Source organism: Myotis brandtii, unplaced genomic scaffold (genome assembly GCF_000412655.1).
Source record: "Myotis brandtii unplaced genomic scaffold, ASM41265v1 scaffold208, whole genome shotgun sequence".
Classification (NCBI taxonomy): Eukaryota; Metazoa; Chordata; class Mammalia; order Chiroptera; family Vespertilionidae; genus Myotis; species Myotis brandtii.
The window spans coordinates 6,134,304-6,143,545 of NW_005357764.1; the positions used below are offsets into that span (position 1 = coordinate 6,134,304).

Sequence of the window (9,242 nt, forward strand, 5' to 3'; positions counted from 1 at the left end):
TCCCTCCCCCCAGTTCCGCTATTACTGCAGATGCGCGAGTGCAGGCTGGTGGAGGCGTGGGTGATGGGTCCTGGGCAGAGCGTGGCCTGGCCCTGAGCTGGAGCCGCCAGGCCTTGGGCCGACTCAGATCCACCACAGGCCCTCCTCTCCACACTCCCCGCCCTCCCCTGGTAACCCCAGCGCAGGAGGCAGAGTTTCCCCCCAGGTCCCCTTCTCAGCGGAGGTTGTGCAGAGGGTGTTCCTGGTGGTGGGACCAGAAAGGGCCTCAAATGGCTGAATAGCTGGCGCTAGGGTCTAGCCTCCTTACCCAGGGCGTGAGCAGCCCCAGCCCATCTTGCAGGCACCTTCTAAGATATTTGTTCATTTTTCATGTATTCAACAAGGGTCTAAGAGATTCTCACTGGGTGCCGGGTGCTGAGATGACAACCATGAAAAAAATCCAATAGGACCTTCAAGACTTTAGCGTAACCCAAAAGGAACAGGCACAGCAGCCTGCTTCAAACATTTCTGCACCAGATTAGAGCTGGGTCCAAACTTTGCCCTCGCTGAAGGAGGGGCCTGGAGCAGCTCTCCGGAGGCCAAAGACACTACCATCCCGCCCCGCCCCCCACACACCACCACCACGGCCACCACCACCATGGCCTTGCCCCTGAGGCTCCCTCCTCCTCCCTTCTGATACTGTGACACAGAAGCCCGCAGTCCAGTTTCTGACATCAAGGTTGCTAAGGATCATGGACAGCACCTTGGGGACCAAAGGGCAAGGGACCTGGGGAGCTGCAAGGTGTCAAAATTCAGCTCCTCAGGGAGGAGGCACTGACCAACTGTCCACTGGGGTCTGACCCTCAGTCTGCAACCGGACCATCCTCAGGTACAGAGTGTCCCTCTCAGAGCCACCAGGGGGATGTGTGTTAGTGCCAGGTGTCCAGGTTCCCCCACTCCCACCCCAGCAGTGCTCCGTGTGACCCCCTGCAGCCCAGCTGGGAACAGAGAGTGCCTCAGGGTCCTGAAACCCCAAGACCTTTAGGAGCCCCTCTCTGGGGATGTGGTCTCCTGTCGTCTCTTTTATGAAAACCTCAGAGCCCTTCCCAACCACGCTGTGTAAACAGCTCACCACCAGCCTCAGAGCCCTTCCTTAGGCTCCACAGGGAAGACTGGGGTGAGGTGCAGGGGTGAGGGGCTGGTGCGTAGAAAAGGCTGGTCCGGCAGAAAAGGCTATGTCTAGAGTCAGCAGGTCCCTGGCTTCCAGGCCCAGCTGGAACATCTGCCGAATAGACTTCTGGACCCACTACCAGGGCCTGTAGAGCCCTACCTCCCAGCAGGATACCCACTCCGCAGCAGAGGAAGGAGCCCAGGGTGAACTCTCCTGCACATTGTCTCCAAGGGCCAGGTGACCCTTCAAGTAAGTGGAGGCTGAGCACTGATTCTCACAGTGTGGTCCCTGATCCAGCAGCCTCACCTGGCAACTCTGCGGCCCACACCAGACCTACTGAATCGGAAAGTCCAGGTATCTGGCCCAGCAACCTGTATCTTTAAAAGCTTTCCAGGTGATTCTCACACACAGTAAAGTTTAAGCATCAGTGTTCTGAAGTAAGGAAGACATTCTTTGCCCTTTTACTTCAGGGCAAACACTGAGTTGAGCTAGGCTGAGGGTCACATAAAAGGATTTGGTCTTTGCCCTTTTACTTCAGTACCTCCTATCCTTGAGTTGAGCTAGGCTGAGGGTCACATAAAAGGATTTGCTTGTGATGGTGACAATCTGGAAACAATGTGGCTCAATGGGAGAATGAGTAAATAACCTATGGGAGTACTATGCAGTCATTAAAAGGAGTAACATGGGCTCCTACCTTGAGCTAGTGTGCAGACGGCGCCAGAGCCGAGCCCAGCTGGTCAGGAGGATTACAGGCGTGCAGCTCGCCATCTTCGCCAACATGCTGGGCGTGTCGCTCTTCCTGCTTGTCACTGTTACTGCGTGGCCGTCAACAATCCCAAGAAGCAGGAATGAAAGTGGCGCCTTCTCCGCCCCAGGGTTCCAGGGCATAGTCGAGGCAAGATAGAGGGCGTGAGGGGCCTTCCCACTTCCCTTCATCCCTTCTACCCATCACAACATATAAAGTAACTACACCTGGGTTTTTCCGAACAACTTTTATGTCTTCAAGTCTTCCTTAACCCTATGGAACACGAAGCTGCCACCACGTAGGGCCCAGTATAGTGCCTGCTTTCTTTTCTATTCCTCCCCCCAATATAAAAATATAGATTTTTTTTGTGTGTGTGGTCAAAAACAAAAAAAGAATAAGGTGGGTTTTCATACATTGATGTGCAAAAATCTCCAAGATACACGTGTACCATTAAATAATAAAGGAAGTTGCTAAATGATACTTAGAACTCAGATTTATGTAAAAAGAAACATAGCCCTAGCTGGTTTGGCTCAGTAGATAGAGCATCGGCCCTCGGACTGAAGGGTCTTGGGTTCGAATCCAGTCAAGGGCACGTACCTCGGTTGCAGGCTTGACCCCACACCCTGGTCAGGACAAACGGACTTAGTGTTCACTCGGGGAGGGGAATGAGGGAGTAGAAAGGCTAGACAGGGCCTCCAGTATGTCTGGCTCAGGGGAGCCAGGTGGAGGTGATATTTATGAGCCGGGAACCTAAGAGGAGCTGCATTTGTTTGGGAACATATTACATTTCAATTTAGAGCAGTTGAACGAACATGTAGGGAAGGCCTACTATGTGCCCGGCCATATGTTCCCTTTGTTTTCAGAGCCATAGATGAGTTAGCCGTTTTCCCAGCGGCTGCACAAAGCAATCTCTTAGGTCCTCCCAGGCGAAGGGTTCCAGCCAAGCATCTGCTGGTAAGCCCCACAGGCCACTGTCACCCCAGTCTTCACCCCAAGAAACCCACTCAACAAGGGAGCCCAGAGGCCAAAATAGAAAGAGAAATAAAGGCTGTTGTTGACATAAGAGGAAAAACCAGGCTTCCTGTTTGAACTCAGGCAGGTACTGGAAGCTGTGAGTAATGTCTGAATCTTGGCCTGCCCTTAAGACAGCCTGCGGTAGGGGCTTCTCACACTCGCTGTGAATCACTCACTCGCAGGGGACATGGGGCCCAGCAAGGGCAGGCTGTGTAGAACCACGCACACAGGCGGCAGGGTGGGCGGTGACAACTCTTGGTGCTCGCGGCTCTCAATCATCCTCGAGAAGGACCCAACATCAGATGATAAGGGATTCTCCAGTCCCAGTGCCCAGTGGCCTTGTTCCAAACAGCCAGACCATTCCCAGGTCCTTGGAGGCTGGGACTGTCCCCTTTTGTCCTGCTTGGGGTCAGGCCAGTGCAAGATGGCACAGTGCTGGGGACTCGCTCAAGACTGGAAATGCTGACCTGCCTGCACTAACTCCCTGGGAGCCCCGGGCAGGGTCCTGAACCTGTCCCAGCCCCAGGCCCCTGTCTGTAATGGGGACCTCATATTGGAATAAAATCTGCAAGCCATCTACAGAGGTAAAATACCAGACACAGAGCTAACGCCTTATCTCATTTAAGCCTCAAAAGAATATTCCTGGGTCACAAACAAGGAAACCATCCTATTCTAAAATGTACATAGTTTTCAACTTTATTGAGGAATAATTGAAATATGCTAAACTATCCAATATTTAAAGTGTACAAGTAATAAGTTTGATATGTTTGTAGCCATGCAATCACTGCCACAAGGATTCCTATCAGCCCCCAAAGTTTCCTCATGTCTCTTTGTAATCCATTCCCCCCTCCTCCCACCCCAGGCCCAGGCAACCTGCTTGCAGTCCATATACATTCCTCTACATTTTCTAGAGTTTTATAGAAATCAAATCATACACTATGTCCTCTCTTTTGTGGAGACTTTCTCTTTCAACATAATGGTTGTGAGATTTATCCATGTTGTTGCAAATAGCAATAGCTCATTCCTTTGACTCGCTCAGTACTATTCCACTGGATGGAATACAATGGTACCATTTGTTTATCCATTCACTTGTTGGTAGACATTTGGGTTGCTTCCTGTTTTGGGCTATTACAAAAGAAGTTGCTATAAACATTTGTGTGCAAGTCATTGTGTGCATATGTTTTCATTTCTCTCAGGTAAATGTCAAGGAGTAGAATGTCTGGGTCATATAATAGATATTTGTTTAACTTTTCAAGAAACTACCAAACGATTACAGTCCTATCAGCAGCTCAGTCACTTCACATCCTTGTCAACACCAGGTTTGGTCAGTTTTTTATTTAGCGGTTCTGATGGATATGGTGGTGGTATCTCATTGTGGTTTTCATTTGCATTTCCCTGATGACTACTAATGTTGAGCATCTGTTCATGTGTTTATCAGTCATTTGTATGTTATTTTTTGTGAAGTGCCTATGCAAATCTTAACACCTGTGAAATGGAGATAAGTCTTACAATTGATGGCTTAGTATAGTTTAACTGGCAGGGAGTGCTTTTCTTTCTTGGTGGAACCTTACAAGGGATGGAGTCTCAGATTCACAAAATACATGAAGTCACTTACCCTGGGTCACACAATGGATGGGGAACCAAGTGTCCAGCCCTGACCCTGTGCTTTTATTTATTTAAATTTTTATTTATTGATTTGAGAGAGAGAGAGAGAGAGAGAGAGAAATCAATTTGCATTTTCACCTACTTACCCATTCATTGATTGCTCCTTGTATGTGCCCTGCAGCCTTGGTGTGTCAGGGTCAATGCTCTAATTAACGGAGCTACCTGGCCAGGGCTCTGACCCAGTGCTTTCAAATAGTACGTTATTCTACATGTTAGAAGACTTAGAAGTTTGTGGTCGTCCCACAGCACTGCTGTGCTCCAAGTGCCAGAGCGCCCTGGAATGGTCAGCAGCTGGCCCTGTCGGACCAGCTGGGAGCAGCGGCAGCCCCCTGGCTTGTGGCCCAGCTGGCCTTGGCACCCCTGTGCACCGCAGGTGTCTTCCCTCACTGAGCCTCCGTATAGCAAGGGCTTACCGAGACCAACTATGTGCCACGCAGGTGTGTGGAGTGGATGGTGCCAAACAGGATACAGCCTCTGACCTGCAGGACTCAGTGCCCAGAGAGGGAGACAAGAGAGACCCATAGAACACACTCCTCTGAGGCTGGGAGTGCTCAGAAAACGAAGGGCTGGACCCCAAGTGCTCTGTGCATGGGATAGAGAAATCAGTGTCATGTGGTGCATAAGGTCTGGGCCTTTTAGGTCAGATGGTTCAAATCCTGGCTCCAGCCCTGACCAGCTGTGTTCTCAGGCACATGGCTTAACCTTTGTTGCCTCAGTTTCCCCCTCTATAAACTGGGGGATAAATGATGTTACAGAGGGGATTGCTATTCCCATTTTACAGATGAGGAAACAAAGAGGATTAAATACAATGTATGGCCCTAGCCAGTTTGGCTCAGTGGATAGAGCAGCCGTGGGCAAACTACGGCCCTTGGGCCGGATCCGGCCCGTTTGAAATGAATAAAACTAAAAAAAAAAAAAAAAGACCGTACCCTTTTATGTAATGATGTTTACTTTGAATTTATATTAGTTCACACAAACACTCCATCCATGCTTTTGTTCCGGCCCTCCGGTCCAGTTTAAGAACCCATTGTGGCCCTCGAGTCAAAAAGTTTGCCCACCCCTGGGATAGAGCGTCGGCCTGCGGACTGAAGAGTCCCAGGTTCAACTCCTGGTCAGGGCACATGCCCAGGTTACAGACTCAACTCCCAGCAGGGGCCGTGCAGGAGGCAGCCGATCAGTGATTCTCTCTCATCATCGATGTTTCTCTCTCTCCCTTCCTCTCTGAAATTAATACAAATATTTTTTTTAATTTAAAATAAATAAATACAATGTATGCAGAGCACTTGGTTCAAAGGAGGGCTCTTTGATCCAGGCTTTAAGGATAGCTAGAAATTTGCTTGGCTGCAAGAATAAGGAGATCCCAGGAGGGGAGCCTATATGATCCACGGTATGGGGTGTGGACACATAGGGAAGGGCTGAGGGGGAAAGAGTCTGCTGGGACAGTGATTCCCTGCCGTCACCTCGGAAAGCCCATTTCCTGGAATGCTGCCAGGAGTCCCCTGTGGGTCCTGGGCCTGCAATTGGAGAGGCACATGGTAAAGAGGCCCAGAGGCCCAGGCACTCCAAACCAAATCCTGAGGCTCTGGCCGGCACCTCAGTCCCCTCCGGATGGCACAGTAGGGGTCCCTGGACCCAATGGGCTGCCTACAAGAAAGCCCCACAGGTCTGCTCAGTCCTGGCCAGCGCCAGCTTGCTAGGGTTTCTGTGGCTAGCGCTTCATCTTTTTGTACCTCAGTTTCTCCATCTCTGAAATGGGGATATGAAAACATGACATGCCTGCCTGCCCACCCCACAGTGCTGTGGCCAAGATCAAATAACTTGCTGAAAGGTATGTGAAAGTACTGTGAAACCTATACGATGTTATGCTTATGCAAATCCAGGGTAATTCATAGAATCACCAAGACCACGGACGGTCATGTACGGCAGGGATCCTAAAGAGCTTTTACTAGGACACCTGAATTTTCCTGATGAAGAAACTGAGGCCCAGAGAGGTAAAGTGACTCACTGAAAGTCACACAGCTGGTAAGCCAGGAGTCCCCTGTGGGTCCTGGGGCCTGACAATTGGAGATGCACATGGTAAGGAGGCCCAGAGGACCAGGCACTCCAAATTCAAGCCTCCGTTCTTCTGACCCAAGCCAGCTCCAATTTCTCTGCCCCACAGGCTGGGGATCTCAGGGGTCCCAGAGCACAGGCAAATCTAAAAATGAAGTCAACAGCCAACATGCTGTCTGCTAAGGGACTTGGGAAGCCACCAATTCTGGTCCAACACTTACAGGTCTTTGCAAATGCCTGGTCTCTGCAGACTCAGTGATGGGACCTCCACTGAAAACCCCCCCCCTTGGCCTTGGGGTATTTTCTGCGGTTGCTGCTGTAGTCACTCTTCCCTTATCCGGAAAATGGACATGGTTCACTCCTGGGGTTTGTGCTGGCCGCCACATGGATACCAACCTTCTCCGTAGAATGGGAGATGAGATGATGGACACGAAAGGGCTGTGAAAAGTCAACCAATGCTTCCACAACGTGAGGGTCTGTTCCTATTGTGACGTAATGACTCCAGGTGTGGGCAGCCCTTGGTAGATTCTAGACACAGATGAGCCAAAGGGACAGCTTCGACTCCACCACAGGAGATGCGGTGGCGCTGACTGCAGAACCGCCAGGCCTCCCCAGAGAGCCAGCATCCCCAGGTCCCTCCCTGGGCCACTTGACATCAGCCTCACAGAGTCTCTCCGTTTTTGTTTTTTCTTGCACATTTGTTTTTATTTGGAGAGAGGAGATGGTCCGGAAGTGTCACCGGGGGTGGTTCTATGCCATCAGGCTACTGTCCATTCTAACTCACAGTCTTTGCAGCTCAGGAAAACTGACGGGCATGAATGCAGACTCCAGCAGTTTTTGCCACCAGGAAAACTGCTCTTTCCAGGGCTCTGCCCACCATTTTCTCCTCACAAAATCCCCGGTCGGTATATGCTTGGCTCTTTTTCCTCTCCTCTCCTCTCCTCTCCTCTCCTCTCCTTTTCTATGCAAAATCTGTAATACAGGCAGCAGAGAGAATTTCACAGACTCAGCACATCCCTACCAACTTCTCATAAGTTCGGGCGCCTGATTTTCCCTTGTGATGCGCATCCGAATGGTGGGCACGAGGTACAGTGAGTGGTTTTGAAGGCAGTTCCTTATCATGGAGCGTTATCTGAGCCATCAAAGTACACTTTAAGAAAAAAGCAGTTTCGACATTAAACTTGAAGGTTTGACTGTTAAAAGTAAGAGCCTAAGAGCCGGGACAAAGCGACCACAGCTTTTATCGCACATTTGTGAGGGTGGCGTGCGGTGGGAATACTATATATTTGGGGCTTGCTGCTGAGAATGCCTCCATGGCCTTTGAACAAAAAACAAACCATGCTATGGAAATTGCCGGTAATTGTCTTTACCTACAGTTTCAGAGGGCGCACACCGGGCCTTGTGGTTGTGGGCGCCGTTTCATGCTGGGGTTCGCGTCCCCGGCTCTGCTTGGCACAAAGAACGGAACAGATCAGAGCCTCAGATCTGCGCGCACCTGTGGTCGCTGCAGGAGCAAGGCGGATCGCCGCGAGATAAGGCCACAGTGGAAAATTTCTCACCTGAAAGGAGCCAGGAGGCCTGGGCAACGCATCTGCCCCCAGAAACAGGGAGTGAGGAGGCAACCAGCCCCTCCCACGTAGGGACCTCCCACCCCCACTCTGCATTCTCTCCCACGGTTTCTTCAACATCAACATGGAGGGATTCCTTCTACCCATTAGAGGGTGATACCCGCCTTCATCTGTCGATATTCTCATTGAAGAAATGAAAAGAGCAAACAGAACTTTGAAGATCAGAGATTTTTCATTTTCTTATTTGTTTGTTTTGGGGTGTTTTTTTTTTCCTCCAAAAAATCATGTTCTAAAGATAGGCCTTTCGGCCCTAGTCGGTTTGGCTCAGTGGCTAGAGCATCGGCCTGCGAACTGAAGGGTCCCAGGTTTGATTCTGGTCAAGAGAACATACATGCCTGGGTTGCAAGCTCGATCCTCAGTGTGGGGCGTGCAGGAGGCAGACAGTCAATCATGCTCTCTCATCATTAATGTTTCTCTCTCTCTCTCTCTCTCTCTCTCTCTCTCTCTCTCCCTCTCCCTTCCTCTCTGAAATCAATAAAAATGTATTGTTTAAAAAATAAATAAATAAAGATAGGCTCTTCTTTCTCAGGAAAGGTGCTCCCGGGCACCCCTCGGAGAGATCTGGTATTGTCGGGCAGGCCTCCGCCAGAGGTCACGTGGCCATCCACAGAGGTCCTCGCCCCTTCACTCAGCCTGTGGGCAGTTCCTGCAGGAAGCAGGAGAGTAAGTCCAAGCAGCTCTGGCCGTTCCTGCCCTGAGGAGGGACCGTGTTGAATCTCTGAGCCAAGGAACTTGTCCAGGGGGCCCAGGGCTGGGCTCAGCCAGTGTGGGCCAGGGGCCACTGAGAAGGGGGACCCACAGCCTCCTGAGCTTCCAGGCTCTCTGAGGGTCAGAGCCCCCTAATTTGTGACTCCACCAGCACCAAGGAAGGCCTGGCTGAGCCAGGCTGGGTGGACACTGGGAGGGCTGACCGGGCATGAGGGAGGAGGAGGAGAGAGCTTGCCAGGGACCTGGGAGCAGCAGTGAGCTGGAGAGAAGAGGCAAACTG

General features: G+C 50.9%; 1 pseudogene; it reads left to right on the forward strand.

Annotated features, from left to right (window-relative positions):
- The first annotated feature begins 1,832 nt into the window (after positions 1-1,832).
- Positions 1,833-2,112, forward strand: LOC102245408 (annotated as a pseudogene).
- The last annotated feature ends 7,130 nt before the right edge of the window (positions 2,113-9,242 follow it).